This window comes from Narcine bancroftii, chromosome 4, assembly GCF_036971445.1.
Source record: "Narcine bancroftii isolate sNarBan1 chromosome 4, sNarBan1.hap1, whole genome shotgun sequence".
NCBI lineage: Eukaryota > Metazoa > Chordata > Chondrichthyes > Torpediniformes > Narcinidae > Narcine > Narcine bancroftii.
This window is the reverse complement of record NC_091472.1, coordinates 267,205,156-267,221,081: the sequence shown is the minus strand read 5'-3', so window position 1 is coordinate 267,221,081 and position 15,926 is coordinate 267,205,156. Positions and strand designations below refer to the sequence as shown.

At 42.3% G+C, this 15,926-nt stretch overlaps 2 long non-coding RNA genes across 12 annotated transcripts in view; one reads left to right on the top strand and one right to left on the bottom strand.

Annotated features, from left to right (window-relative positions):
• LOC138761944 (uncharacterized) overlaps positions 1 to 9,255 on the bottom strand; it is a 188,396-nt gene extending 179,141 nt beyond the window's left edge. For 5 of the 8 annotated variants that reach the window (XR_011356634.1, XR_011356632.1, XR_011356636.1 and 2 more), the window contains exon 1: positions 8,996 to 9,251. This is a non-coding gene — a long non-coding RNA (uncharacterized lncRNA). Of the gene's footprint in view, positions 1 to 8,995 lie in introns of all 8 variants that reach the window. The other 3 variants (XR_011356631.1, XR_011356630.1, XR_011356629.1) reach the window with 2 other exon arrangements.
• Positions 9,256 to 9,319: 64 nt separating this feature from the next.
• The window catches only part of LOC138761947 (uncharacterized), an 80,228-nt gene continuing 73,621 nt past the window's right edge, over positions 9,320 to 15,926 (top strand). For 3 of the 4 annotated variants that reach the window (XR_011356637.1, XR_011356638.1, XR_011356639.1), the window contains exons 1-3: positions 9,320 to 9,412; positions 9,806 to 9,887; positions 13,462 to 13,556. This is a non-coding gene — a long non-coding RNA (uncharacterized lncRNA). The remainder of the gene's footprint in view (positions 9,413 to 9,805; positions 9,888 to 13,461; positions 13,557 to 15,926) is intronic. The other variant, XR_011356640.1, reaches the window with a different exon arrangement.

Genomic DNA, 15,926 nt, shown 5'->3' with positions numbered 1-15,926 from the left:
TCTTTTTTGAGTAAAGTGCCGTAAAAGAGATGGCTTGGAGATCAGCCTAATTCACGCAACTACCAACTCATAGCCTGACACTTTTTTGGCAGTTTATTTTAACAAGTCAAAAACTAGAGGACACGAATTAAGGATAAAAAGGTGAATGCTTAAAAAGAACGTTAGGCGAAATATATTCGTGCAATGAGCGGTGGCAGTGTGGAACAAGAGGCCAGCTGAAGTGGTGAATGTGGCTCAATTGCTATATTTAAGAAAAATTTGGATAGGTATATGGAAGGGAGGGGTATGATCCAGGTGCAGGTCACTGAAAAGAGATAGAATAATAATTTGGCACTGAATAAGAAGGCCAAAGGACCTCTTTTTGTGCCGTAGTGGTCTGTGGTTCTATGAATACATATAGTTCCATCATGAAGTTAATAATTAGACATGCAAAATATTCTTGATTTCTTTTTTGAGCTTGTCTGAAACTAAATATGTTTTTTCCACACAGTTGCAGTATGCCTATCATGTATGAAATAACTATTAACTGCATTTACACAATCATTGGGGAGTTAGGTAGTTAGACTTCAAGTTATCTGATTGTACAAGTACCTGACAAAACAATGTTCTCTGGTCATTGATGTAAAAAATATAGACATACCAAACAGACAAAACTTACAAAAAGTCAAATAATACATAGGTAGGTCAAGTATTTCTTCTATACAAATACATAAATAAATGTTGTTTCATGAATATGAGAGTTTCGGATGTTTAATGTGAGCAGTTCGTTTGATCATTCACCATTCTCACTGCCCGTGGGAAGAAGACTCAGCTTGCTGGGGCTGGCTCTGATATTCCTGTATCTCTTTCTGATGCTTCCTTCAGTGGCTGTGAGATTATACAGCCATAAAAATAAGGAACATCTAAGAAAAATATATACTTAGTGGTCAGGGTGACCTATGAGTAGTTAGAGCATCTCCCTCACAAACAAAATATCAACCATCATTTACTGACTATTGCTTCCAAAAATGTAATAAAAATATTGTCCTAAAATAATAACAATATAAAATGCTGAAACCCCTTAGCAGGTCAGGCAACAGCTGTGAGGAGTTAATGTTGCAGGTCAAAATGTTGACAGCTCATTGGACTTGGGAGGGGTATGAAGATGCCTTTGAGATTCATTGTCTGGTGCATCTCAAATTCAAGTCTATTGTCATTTGACTGTACATATACAACCCAATGACTATGGTGTACGCACATACACACACAATACACAGTACATAATAATAATATATACTGTATACATAAATATATAATTTTAAATAAATGTATTTAAATATTTTGGGATAACATTCATTTACAGGATGCTGTTCATCGATGTCACAACCTGCGGGAAGAAGCTACTTCCCAGACTGGAATTCCTGATTTTGATGCTCCTGTATTTCATTCTTGATGGTGATAGGTCAAAGATATTGTGTGTTGGATGGAAGGGTCTTCTATAATTCTTTCAGCCATATTTAGGATTTCAGATTTCATATTCAGATTTCCGATTTATCGTCAGAGTACATACATGACATCATACAACCCTGAAATTCTTTTTCTGCAGGCGAGGCAAAATTACAAGTGTAAACATGAAAAGAAATAAAGAGCTATAAACAGGTAACAAATATAAACAAACCAACTGTGCAAAACAGAGATAATTTTTAAAAAATCAGGTGCACAAGTAAGAGTTCTTAAATGAGTCCCTGATTGAGCTTGTCATTGTAAAGTCTGATGGTGAGGGGGTAGCAGCTGTTCCTGAACCTGGTGGAGCGAGTCTTGTACCTCTTTCCTGATGACAGCAGTGAGAACATAATGTGCTCGGGACACCGGCTTTCCAATGACATATACTATAAACCCTTCAACTCCCACAACTATCTGGACTGCACATCCTCACATCCTGCCCCCTGCATGGATTCCACCCCCTTTCAATTTCTCCACCTCCGCCACATCTGTTCCCAAAATGAGGTTTTGCAGTCCAGAGCTTCTGAAATATCTACCTTTTTCCACAAACGTGCCTTCCTCTTCAGCACTATTGACTTAGCCCTCACCCACATCTCCTCCATTTTCCTCAACTGCCCTGGCCCCCTCTGCCCCCAGACCAACATGGAATCCCTTTCATCCTCACCTACCACCCCACCAGCCTCCACATCCAACACATCTTCCACCAGAATTTCCGGCACTTACTACAGGATCCCACCACCAGACACATCTTTCCTGCCCCCTCTCTTTGGCTTCTGCAGGGACCACTACCTCTGCGATTCCATCATACACTCATCTCTCCTCACCCATCATATCTCTGGCATCTTCACCTGTGCACACAAGAGGTGCAACTCTTGTGCCCACACCTCCTCCCTCACCATGGTCCAGGGACCCAAGCAGGCCTTCCCCAAACAAGCAACACTTCACTTGTACATCCAGAGGAATTATTTACTGCATCCGGAGCACCCTTTGTAGCATTCTCTACATCACAGACTGGGAGATTACTTTGCTCGGCACCTCCTCTCCATCCGTGATCACAGCGACCTCCCAGTGGCCAACTACTTCAATTCTGGGATACACTCCTATGCTCACATGTCTGTCCATGGCCTTATATACTGTCCCATCCTGACCACCTGCAGATTGGAGGAACAACACCTTATTTTCCATCTGGGCACCCTCCAACTAGATGACATGAACACTGACTTCACTGCTTTCCATTAAACCTGCTTGCTTTTTCTCCCCCTCCCCATTTCCTGACTTTCTAGTTCTTTCACATATGCAGCTCTACCATTCCCCCTCCCACTTAGTGCTGCTGTCCCCTCCTTCCCTTCTCCTCCTATCATCTCCTGCCCAGCCAGCCCCCTTCTCACTCTTTTATTCTGACACTCACCAGGATTTTCTCATGAAGGGCTTAAGCCTGAAATGCCAATTATGTATCTCTGCTTTTGCTAAAAAACACAGTTTGACTTGTTGAGTTTCTTCAGCATTGTGGGTTTTTTTTACATAGCATGTGCTGGGTGATGTGGATCTTTGATGATTGCTGCTGCTCTAGATGGTATCATTCTCTGTAGATGTACTCAAAATGGGGAGGATTTTGCCTGTGCTGTCCTGGGCTGTCTCCACTACCTTTTAGAGGGCTTTACACTCAGGAGTAATGGTGTTCCCAAACCAGACCAAGATACATCTGGTCAGCATGCATTCCAGCACACATCTGTAGGAATGCATGAGGGTTTCAGATGTCATACTAAACCTCCGTAAACTCCTGAGGAAGTAACATTCATTCTTCATGATGCCATTGGTGTGTTAGGTCCAGGAAATAAATATCTTAAATTTGCTCACCCTCTCCACCTTTGATCCCACTATGATCAGAGGATTGTATACCTCTGCCTTTCCCTTCCTGAAGTCATCAATCAGCTCCTTAGTTTTGGTGACATTGAGTACAAAGTTGTTGTTGGTGCACCATTCAGCCAAGTTTTGAACCTCCCTCCTGTGTTCTGATTCATTCCCTTCCTTCACACATCCCACTACTGTGGTATCGTTGGCAAATTTGTAGATGCTGTTATTGTTACATAGTCGTAGGTTTAAAATGAGTAGAGCAGGGGCTAAGAATGCAGCTCTGTGGTGTTCAGGTACTGATGGAGATTAAGGAGGAGATGCTCTTGCCAATCCTCACTGATTGTGGTGAGGTGCTGAGGTGAGGAAATCCATGATCCAATTACACAATAGGGTGCAGAGTCCCAGGTTTTGGAGTTTGCTAACCAGTTTAGAGGGGATGATGGTGTTAAATGGTGAACTGTGTCTATAAAGAGCAGCCTGATGAAAGCATCTTTACTCTCTAGTGTTCTAGGGCTTTGTGTAGAGCCAGTGAGATGGCCTCTACCATGGATCTGTTGCTATCATAGGCAAACTGGCACATATCCACGTCACTGCTCAGACAGGAACTGATATGCTTCAAGACCAGCCTTTCAAATCATTTCATCACTGTTGATGTAAGTGCTACTGGTCCATAGTCATTAAGGCAGATTACTGCAATCTTCCTGGGAACCGATATGATTGGTGCCTGTTTGAAACAGGTGGGTACCACACTCATGGTAAAATTCGTCAATGAAGAAAGAGAGATGCCAGTGATTTTCTCGGCTGCTTTAAGTTACTCTATATCGACGTCCAATCTAATGCTTTGAAGCTACCAACCAGACAGGATGGTCTCAATTGTGCTCTGGTTAAATATTGTCAAGATGGGAGCCAGGAACATTGCCCTTATCATCCGCCTTAGGAAATGTGGTGGTGCACCTTCCTGATTAATGAGGAAGTGTTGCAGGTCCACGATAGGTCATCATCTGTATGCACATCAAGGAACTTTATACTCTCCACTCTCTCCACGCCTGAACCATTGATATGTAATGGTCTACCTTCATCCTCTTGAAGTCTACAATCAACTCCTTTGTCTTGAAAACATTATTCTTGCACCACTTTACGAGCTGCCCAACCTCCACGCTATAAGCTGACTCATATTTGTTGTAATGGGGCCAACTACTGTTGTATCATCCACAAACTTGATGATTCCATTAGAACTGAAACTGGCAGTGCAGTCGTGAATCAGCAGCGTGAATAGTGATGTGCTGAGCACATCGCCCTGAGGTGCGTCAGTGCTCAGCATAATGGGTCTCGTGGTTTTACTGCAAGGATAGTTTACCCATTAGCATCTGTGGTATGATCATGTTGAACACTGAGCTGAAGTCAATGTACAACAGCCTGGCATATGAGGCATCATTCCTCAGATGGGTGAGGATGGAGTGGAGGGTCAAGGCTACAGCATCAACTGTTGTCCTGTTTGGACAGTAGGCAAACTGTAATGTATCCAAGTTTGGAAATCATGAGTTCTATTTTCAATCACTCCAAGCACCTCATGATTGTAGAGGTTAGTGCCAGTGGGCGGTAGTCATCTTGTCCAATTGGGCACTAGGATAACAGAAGTCCTTTTTCCACTAGCATCCCAGTTAATTGGCAGTGCAGTGTCCCAGGATAGGAAGCCATTTATGCTGTTTCCACTGGGTCACATTTAACTGGAACACTGATTGCTTTTCCACTGAATACAACTTATCCCCAGGGATCAGAGAGTCTATCTTCAATAGAAAATGGGTGATTTTCTGTTGTCCTTCTTCCATTCGTTTAATCAGCATACTGGCATCAGCTGTTGTGGGGGATATGAATATGGGTAGAGGCCATCGATCCCTAGGAATGGAATGACTTCATTTGACGCCAGTGTGCTGACTGTTTTCCTTTTCCATTGGACCCTGTCCCAGCTAATTTCCTGTTAATTCCTGGGTCGATGTACCAGTGGAAAAGGGGCTAGAGTCTCGAGCACCTTGGAGCAATGCAATTTTGTACATTATCATGTGACATGGCACATCCTAACTGAAATTGAATTAGAAAATTGCCTCATAATATTTGAGAGTGCTCCAGGTTCTCAATTCTTATATAAATTTGGTACAGCAGGTAAAGTCTGAGCGAGCTTTAACCTTAAAGAGATTAATTTATTTTCAGTTGCTACTGAGGTTGTTATTTCAGCTCTTGGTGTTCTTGCTATTTTTGCTCTTCTTCTTTGGCTTGGCTTCGCAGACGAAGATTTATGGAGGGGGTAAAACGTCCACGTCAGCTGCAGGCTCGTTTGTGGCTGACAAGTCCGATGCAGGACAGGCAGACACGATTGCAGCGGTTGCAAGGGAAAATTGGTTGGTTGGGGTTGGGTGTTGGGTTTTTCCTCCTTTGCCTTTTGTCAGTGGGGTGGGCTCTGCGGTCTTCTTCAGAGGAGGTTGCTGCCCGCCAAACTGTGAGGCGCCAAGATGCACGGTTTGAGGCGTTATCAGCCCACTGGCGGTGGTCAATGTGGCAGGCACCAAGAGATTTCTTTAGGCAGTCCTTGTACCTTTTCTTTGGTGCACCTCTGTCACGGTGGCCAGTGGAGAGCTCGCCATATAACACGATCTTGGGAAGGCGATGGTCCTCCATTCTGGAGACGTGACCCATCCAGCGCAGCTGGATCTTCAGCAGCGTGGACTCGATGCTGTCGACCTCTGCCATCTCGAGTACTTCGACGTTAGGGGTGTAAGCGCTCCAATGGATGTTGAGGATGGAGCGGAGACAACGCTGGTGGAAGCGTTCAAGGAGCCGTAGGTGGTGCCGGTAGAGGACCCATGATTCGGAGCCGAACAGGAGTGTGGGTATGACAACGGCTCTGTATACGCTTATCTTTGTGTGGTTTTTCAGTTGGTTGTTTTTCCAGACTCTTTTGTGTAGTCTTCCAAAGGCGCTATTTGCCTTGGCGAGTCTGTTGTCTATCTCATTGTCGATCCTTGCATCTGATGAAATGGTGCAGCCGAGATAGGTAAACTGGTTGACCGTTTTGAGTTTTGTGTGCCCGATGGAGATGTGGGGGGGCTGGTAGTCATGGTGGGGAGCTGGCTGATGGAGGACCTCAGTTTTCTTCAGGCTGACTTCCAGGCCAAACATTTTGGCAGTTTCCGCAAAGCAGGACGTCAAGCGCTGAAGAGCTGGCTTTGAATGGGCAACTAAAGCAGCATCATCTGCAAAGAGTAGTTCACGGACAAGTTGCTCTTGTGTCTTGGTGTGAGCTTGCAGGCGCCTCAGATTGAAGAGACTGCCATCCGTGCGGTACCGGATGTAAACAGCGTCTTCATTGTTGGGGTCTTTCTTGGCTTGGTTCAGCATCATGCTGAAGAAGATTGAAAAGAGGGTTGGTGCGAGAACACAGCCTTGCTTCACGCCATTGTTAATGGAGAAGGGTTCAGAGAGCTCATTGCTGTATCTGACCCGACCTTGTTGGTTTTCGTGCAGTTGGATAATCATGTTGATTTGCTAATAGCGTGTTTTTCAGTCATGTTAAAAATATATTCACCCAGTGTTGACTTTTACAACAACGTGTGGCTTTTGATTCTTAACCAGTTTGGAATAATTTAATCCTACAGAAGAATGGTGCCCTTCAAACTGTATGGTTGTCTTCAGAATATTTATGTCCCATTCAGTTGCTCCACTGCAAAGTCTCTTCAGGGAAGACTACCCTGAAGAAGTTCTCCTCCTCTCTTCGAAGGGAGTCCTATGAGAGTCTCTCTCACTGCCTCCCCTCTCTAATCCTGTTTTTCTTCTACTCCCTCCACCCCACCCGCCACCCCCCCCCCCCACCTTTTAATTCAGGATGCTACTTGCTTTTTGTGCATACAAAAGGGGTCAGGCCCGAAACGTTGGTTTACTCTTTACTTCCCAAAGATGCTGCATGACCTGCTGAGTTTCTCCAGCAAATTTATGACTCAGCCAGTGTCCACAGACTTTCTTGTTTAACTGCATGCTTTTCCGAGCTTTTTTAAAAATTGCTGTTCACTTTAGTCCAAAACAACAGCCTCTTCCCCACAATCCAGAAGGCCAGTCCTCTTCACATGCATGTCAAACTACTTCCTGAAGGTTTCTATGCAATTGGATTCTACCAAGCATTAGTCAACTATAAAAGAGTGAATTTATTTTTTATTTCCCCTCCAATTATTTTAAACGTCTGTCATTGTTAATTTGCTGCCCCTAGCTGCTCCAATTCCCAGTTATTAAGCTCTATAGATTTCTGGGATTTTACACAATGTCATAACATCAAAATTGGAGGGCAAAGAATCACATTTTGACAGCTGGCTAAACTGCACCACTAGGCAATGTCAAACCTAGTCAATGTGAAATTTTCTGAGATAAAGAAACATCAAATATTTAATAGAGGCATATATGACTTAATAAAGGTGTATAAGAATATGGGGCTATAGATATGGCAGAGAGTCATGGGGCGACAAAACCTAACACCAGAGGTGTTTAAGGTGAGTGGAGGAAAGTTGGGGGAGATATCAGAGGTAAGAATTTTACTCAGTGAATGGTGGAATGCATTGCTGTGGGTAGGGGTGGAGGCAGGTAAAATGAGGACATTTTAAAGACTCTTAGAAAGGCACATAGATGTAAGGAAAAGAGCGTTTATCGGTGTGAGGTAGGGAAAGATTTGATTGATATGGAGTAGGTTTACATAGATCAGGACTACTTCATTGGTCAAAGCACCTCTACTGGCTGTAATATTCTATGGTGTTATGATGTATAATCTGAAGGAGCCAATTTTCTTCACCATTTCCATAAGCCTGGTATCCCACTGGAACTGAAGTTTCCTGCTCCTCTGTAGTGTTGGCTCTTCAGCCTATCCTTACACACAAAAAGTATCACCCCTGTTTAATCCACTGCCACAGGCTTTCAAGGAACCATCACAACTTTCACTGACCTCACTTTTGAACAGTGGGTAAGCCTTCACTGCCAGCAAATCATCAGGAAGGATTTGGGCCCTCAATGACCAATTCTAGAGTGTTACAGCTCCAACCCTACTTTCTGCTTGCCTGAGTCTTTTCCAAATGAAACTAAAATAACAACATTCAATGGTGAACTTTGAGATCTTGTTACATTGGGGATGGATTTATTGTTCATGCATTAACAGCATAACTTTGAAACTGATTGTGAAGCATTTCTTCACTTTAAACCTATTCCCATACACAAAAGTAACAACAGAATGCTACTTTATTCTGATTTATACAATCATAAGATCATGGAAAATAGTATCGAGGAGGCCATTAAGTCCATCATATCCATGCTAGCCATGAATAGACTGGGCAATCCCACTTCCCACTCTGGCTCTAAAGCTCTGCATGTTATATCTCATCCACACACATCCTAGATTACATGCATAATGTAAAAAAAATGAATGTAATGAAGGAACATACACTTTTCAAAAAATAAATTATTCGCAAAATGAATAATTAAAGGAAGAAATAATTAGAAAGAATGCAGCATAGCGATTTTTGCCTATATCATTTAGTGCCATTCTTCTACATTCATTAAGTCTGATTATATGACAAGCCTTGAAATGTAATTTAAATCAGTCGTCCACAACCTCAGAGTGTTCACTTACAGCCAACCAGTTCTGATGATGTGATTTTTTTTTCCTAAGATGTTGATTGATGTCTTCTGCATTTCCAGCATATTAACTTTATTTGCATTGGACTCAGGGAGATTTAGATGAACTGATGGCTCAGATGAAAGAATCTGAAAAATTGGCCTATCTCTCACATGGTCATCAATCATTCTACGTTACCAGCAGGAATTCAAGTCCCTTGACATTTACTGGGTTTTTACATCTAACAAATGTTATTGTTCTGTCTGAAGATGACAGAGTTCACTGTTCACTGATGGGAAATGTGATGTCACAAAGGGCAAATTTAAGAGTTGGCTGCTGTCTGTAATTATTGGGGGAAACAATACATGTCACCATAGCCAAACTCTTCTATTTTCAATCTTTGCTGTTGGAATAATATTACCAAAGCAAAAGGTCAGTTGCTTGTACTCTCACCAATAAGAAAGAAGCTTCTGTATATAACTCCATTAGGGGCTTGACTTTGTAATCAAGGCGAGCACTCCAGTGCAGTACTGGAGGATTATTGCCCTGTCACATCCTTTTAGAGTCATGTAAAAACTGAATACCCTTTATCTCACATAGAACTATGAAAGATCAAATGTTACAATTCAGAAAAGGAGTTGTACATGATGTCACCTGACCTAAACTGATAATTTTCTTTTACCTTCTTTGTTGCTCAATGGGAATTTGCTGTGTGGATAATTAGTTTCTGCTTGTCTTATGTTGGTCAAATTGGCAAATTTTCAATGCTTTGGAACAGGAAATAAACTGCACTAATAATGCCTGCATTTATTCATTTGTTTTTAGGAGCGGGTAGGTACCCTGCACTCCTGTGATACCATCTAATTAGATCAATTACAACTTTCACAGAGACATTTACAGTACTCAGGTATGCATCTCCAATCCATCCACCCACTTCGGTGTTGCAAAAATATTTATACCATATATAGATCTGATTTGGCCATAGCTTCTATCTGTAAAACATTGAAACAAGCTTGCTTTAATCCTCATGCAGTGATCTCATCGTCCTCTGAAACCATTATCTCTGGTTGATCAGGACCACAGGATTCACTAAGTCCAAACAGAGGTTTGGATTGCCCACAGTTTCTTTGAATTGAAGAAAATAGACTCCACAACAAAGCTGAAGCTTGAGAAAGGGAATTCTCCTAATGTCCCTGATTTCCTAAACTGCATTAGGTGAAAATTAGTATACAGGACAAGTATTTCAGCTATACAAATAAATAAATTGTTAAATTGATTGTTTTGTACATATGAGAGTCTAGAATGGTTAGTGGGAGCAGTACCTTTGGTTTTTCAGCATTCTCATTGCCGATGTGAAGAAGCTGTTCCTCAGCCTGGCAGTGATAATCCTGGCTCTGATAATCCTGTATCTCTTCCCTGATCAGAACGCCTGAAAGATGCAGTGTGCAGGGTGGAAGGGGTTCTCAATGATTTTGCATGCCCTCATCAGACAACAGTAGATCATGTCGATGAGGGGGGGAAAGAGACTCCAGTGATCTTCCCTGCCACTGTTATGGTCCTGTGGATTAACCTCTGATCCATTTCTGCATACTGTAATGCAGCTGGTCAGGATGCCCTCAATGCGCTTCTATGCCCGCTTCAGTCTTCTCAAGAAAGTGCAGTCACTTTTGCGCCTTCCCGACAAGTGAGAGATGTTGAGTGTCCACGATAGGTTATTAGTTAAGAATCTCCAGGGCTAATCAGAAGTAATGGTTGGACGCTCTCCACTCCTTCCTCTACAAAGATATTGATGTGTAGTGGAGGGTGATTTTTCCCAGTCCTCCTTCATCCACATTCATCTCCTTCATCTTGTTCACGTTGAAATTCAGGTCACTACTCTCACACCATTTCAAGAGATTTTCCATCTCCTCTTTATAGTGCAACTCTTCACTGTTGCTGGTGAGGACAACCACTGCCATCCCATCCACAAACTTGATGACACAGTTGGAGTTGGATTCAGTGATGCAGTCATGGGCCAGCAGCATGAACAGGAGCAAGCCCTGGGGTGTGCCAGTGCTCAGTGTGATAATGCTCGACGCTCTGTCACTGACCTGGACAGACTGCAGCATCTCCCTTTAGGAAATCCAGCAACAAGTTACAGATAGGGTTGTTGAGACCCAGCGAAGACAGCTTCTCCAGCAGCCACTGGGGAATAGTACTATCAAACATCGAGTTGAAGTCAATGAACAGCAGCCTGGCATCTGAGGCGTCATTCATTTGTGGAATGGTTTCTTCTATAGGTGAATTGAAATGAGTCCAGCTTCTCTGGGAGGTGTGTTTTGATGCATTCCATCACCAGATGCTTGAAGCATTTCGTAATGGTGGAACTCAGTGCCACAGGGTGGTAGTCATTGAGCCCTGTTATTGTCCCCCTCTTAGGTATTGCGTTGATGGTGACTGACTTTAACCCTGCAGGAATGATGGACTGCTGCAGAGAGGTGTTGATGATGTCCATGAAGACCTCCATCAATTGGGCTATGCATCCCTTCAATACTCAACCAGATATGTGATCTGGTCCCTCCACCTTGTGTTTTTGGATAGGGTTCTCCTAACTTTGGCCGTGGCTATGCAGGGGGGACCCATTCATTAGAGAGACATAGAGTTTCTTTGGCATCCTCATATTCTTCTCATCAAACCGTGTATAGAAGGTGTTCAGTCTGTCTGGAAGAGAGGCGTCATTGTCCTTAACTCACAAAATTGACAAGTGTGAGATATTGCATTTTGGAATGACATACACAGTAAATGGCAGGGCACTGAGGGATGGCGAAGAACTAAGTGATCTGGGAATACAGATATATAATTCCCAGAAAGTGGCATCACAGGGTTGTAAAGAAAGCTTTTTGGCATCTTGGCCTCCATAAATCAAAGTATTGAGTACAAGGGTTTGGATGTTGTGGTGAGATTGTATAAGGCATTGGTGAGGCCAAATTTGGAGTATTGTGTGCAGATTTGATCGCCAAACTACAGGAAGGATATCAGTAAGAATGAAAGGATGCAGGGACAAATTACTAGGATTTTGCCAGTTCTTCCAGAGTTGAGTTACAGAGAATGATTAAACAGATTAGGACTTTATTCCTTGGAGCATAGAAGAATGAGGGGAGATTTGATTGAGGTTTACAAAATTATGAGGGGAATAGACAAAATAAATACTAGTTGGCTCTTTCCACTTATATTAGGAGAGATAAATACAAGAGGACATGGCTTTAGGTGAAGGAGGAATGGTTTAGGGGGAACATTAGGGGGAACTCCACTCAAAGAGTGGTGGGAGTATGGAATAAGCTGCCATCTGATGTAGTAAATGCAGGCTCACACTTAAGTTTTAAGAATAAATTGGATTGATACATGGATGGGAGAGGTCTGAAAGGGTATCGAATGTGTGCAGTTCAGTGGGACAAGCAGAACAATGCTTCAGCACAGACTAGAAGGGCTAAATGGCCTGCTTTCTGTGCTGTAGTGTTCTAAGGGTCCATAGCTCTAAGATGCGTTATAGTCTTGTTCCCTTGCCACCTATAGCTCGTGTCACTGGTGTTGCACAGCTATCTTTGGATCTTCTGTGTACACCCCCGCTTTGCCTTCCAGATTGAATGGGAGAGTTCAGCCTTGGCTGATCGTAGTGCCATCCTATACCCTGTCCTAAAAGCAGCATCACAAGCTCTGAGAAAGGCCCTGATGTCTGCATCCAGCCATTACTTTTGATTAGCCCTGGTTGTGCCTCTGCTTTACCTTAAACATCCCCAGTGATGGACCTCACAGATGTCTGCAGCCACAAATTCCACAAATTCATCTCCTTGTAGGTAAAGAAATCCCTCCTCATCTAAAGGGACATTTTTGTATTTTGAGGCTTTGCCCTCTGATGCCAGACTCCCCAACCATAGGAAACATCTCATCTACTCGTCCAGGCCTTTTGATATTTGATAGATAAATACTGAACTCTTGAATTCCCCATCAGAGAAAATAGTTTCTCGCTGTCAGCACACTCAAAAATGTTCTCAAGCATATTCATGGTTTAATTAAGATGGAGAGAATGAAATAACAGCATGATTGAAACAAATAAAGTGTCTGCTGAGAAAAGACTGATCAAAACACCTAAAAGAATAAACAGACCTTGAGAATGTCAAATACGAACGTGCCTGATTCATTTCAATGACAATACAAAGAGTAAGAAAAATCACTGCTACACAGCTGTGAACAAGTATACCTCAGGACACTTGAAAAATTAACCAAGACATATTAATTAGGTAAAGATGTTTCCAGGCTGGATTGTTGTACATCAAAGGGATACATGCTTTTGTGTATTTTTTTAGAAACTGGTGCTATTTATGTTCCTATCAATCCATTTTGTCAATCCCATTCAATACTGTAAAACTGATAAATACAAAAGTAATATAAATATGAAAAGAAAAATAGAAATAATCTTTAAAAAAGTTAATTATTCCTATCAGCAGTCACGATCTTGGAGCTGACCCAGCTTTTGTAAGCAGTGTTCTGAATTTGTGGATCTGAGGAATGGGCGTAGGGAGAAGTTGGTACGGACAAGGTATGTTGCTGTACCTGGAAGGTCTGGTTGAGGTTGGCTTGTTACTGTCAGCAGAAGTGACATTCCATCAATAATAGTGATTGAAGCACTCTGGCAATAGCCAATCATGGTCTTTTCTGAAATTAGCCTTGAGGAATGGAAACAACACCTGGATTCTGAAAATAGCCTTCAGCATTGAACACTTCATAATTGCTTTGGCCAACAGAGTTGATTCCCATTCCTTGCTGACTTAAGATTTTGAAATCACTTTCTTGTTCCAAGCTTGGCAGGATTTCTAGAGAGATTTTCATATTGGTGGTATACATTTTCCTGCGGTTCTTGTGTTCAACTACTAGATGACCCTGATTAACAGGATCCAGTAAACATCTGAATCAGCAAATATGCTCAAAGGGAAAATAGAGTGTTTTTTTATGTGGTCAACAATAAACATCATCTTGGTGTGCAGAATGTGACTTCTTTCACTTGGATTATTTTCCTGTTTCTTTAATTTTTTTTGGAAACCAGATAACAAGGTGGTTGAGAAGACATTAGAACAGCTACACAGTCGGCAGCAAAGTAAAAATCCATTTATTGATGTTACATGTAATATTAATGTAAAATCAGTCATGGACAATAATTGATTTTTTCATGCATTCTTGTTTCAGCTGACTTAATGCTGGCAGGCCAGCAATGCAACAGGTTGGGGCACAAATATGCCAGAGGCTTTCCTTTAGAAAGAGAGCAACTGCAAGGATGCCAATTAGCTCAGCAATCTGTTTTGTAAATTACATACCTTTAACTTACCAAACCTTATTTACAATAATTGTCATCAGAAGCTTTGGTTGATAGAATTATGAAATTTGGACTGCTCATGGAAGTAGATCAATTCAAGTCAAGTTTATTCAAGAACAACCCAATGAAACAGTATTCTCTGGTCCTTGTTGCAAAGTACGCAGACATACAACCTGATATAACGCACATAGAGACAAGCAATACATATGCAGGACAAGTATTTAATCTTTACAAATAAATACATTTTGTTAAATTAATATGAGACTTATGGATGGATAATGTGAGCAGTTCCTTTGGTCGTTCAGCATTCTCACTGCCCATGGGAAGAATCTGTTCCTCAATCTGGTGGTGCTGGCTCTGATACTCCTGGATCTTTTCCTCAACTGCACCAGCTGGAAGATGGAAGGGGTCCTCAATTATTTTTTGCATCCTCTTCATACAACAATCCTGGTAGATCACGTTGATGGGGGGGAGGGAGTGTGGGGGAAGATTGAGGCTCCAGTGATCCTCTCTGCTACAATTGTCATCCTATGGATTGACCTCCAATTCATTTTTGTGCAGCAACTGTACCACTCTCTGATGCAGCTGGCCAGGATGCTCTAGACAGAGCTCCTACAGAAGGTAGACATAATGGTGGCCAATATCCTTGCCCTCATCATTCTTCTCAGGAAGTCCAGTCACTGTTGCTCCTTCCTGACAAGTGAGGAGATATTCATTGTCCATGATAGGTCATTAATTAATTAAATCTAAGGAACCTCGTGCTCTCCACTCTCTCTGCTACAGAGTTGTTGATGTGTAGTGGTGGGTGGTTGTTCTTGGTCCTCCTGAAGTCCACAATTATTTCCTTCATCTTGTCCATGTTGAGACTTGGGTTATTACTCTTGCACTAATTCATGATATTTTTCACCTCTTCTCTGTAGTAGGATGTCCTAGGTAAATTTGTACCTCTCACTTTGTTCGTTTTAGATTGGTCACAGTGTTTGAGCTAGCAAAAGAAAATAGACACACACTCCGAGAGCAGTTCAGTTTATACAGATGTTTATTACAAATTCAAAAGCTGATTTCAAACTACAATATGCTAGCCCTTCCCAACTATACTTATCAACGCCTGGACTGGTCCCAACTGCCGAAGTGAGGCAACAACTGCACACTTGTTGCAGGTTGTCAGGGCGCCGGTAGCAGCTTCTCCACCTCCCTCGACCAGGACATTAGCTGGACTCTAGAAGTTCTTCTTCTTGCTGAGAGATGTTGCCACCTCTCAGAGAGTCTCAGACTTCAGCAGCGGCACCATGGCTTATATTACCCAAAAACTGCTTACCCAAGCACCTATTCCCAGCACAGTAAGAAAGATAAGCGAGCAAGCTAGCATGCTAGCCTTCTATCGCATAACGTAATGTTCAGCTTATCACTTTGAATACAATGGTTTAATTTACATCAAGGCTAGGCCTCTGACAGTCTGTGACCAAAACAAGCAGGAAGATTAAATGTTCTTGGTACACAGATGTCCTTTTGTCAGATAACTGCATCTCTGGCCCCTCGGTGGAATTTAGCTTATGTCTGCTGATTCTAAAAAAACAAGCAGGTTCTCAGCCTTGCAGA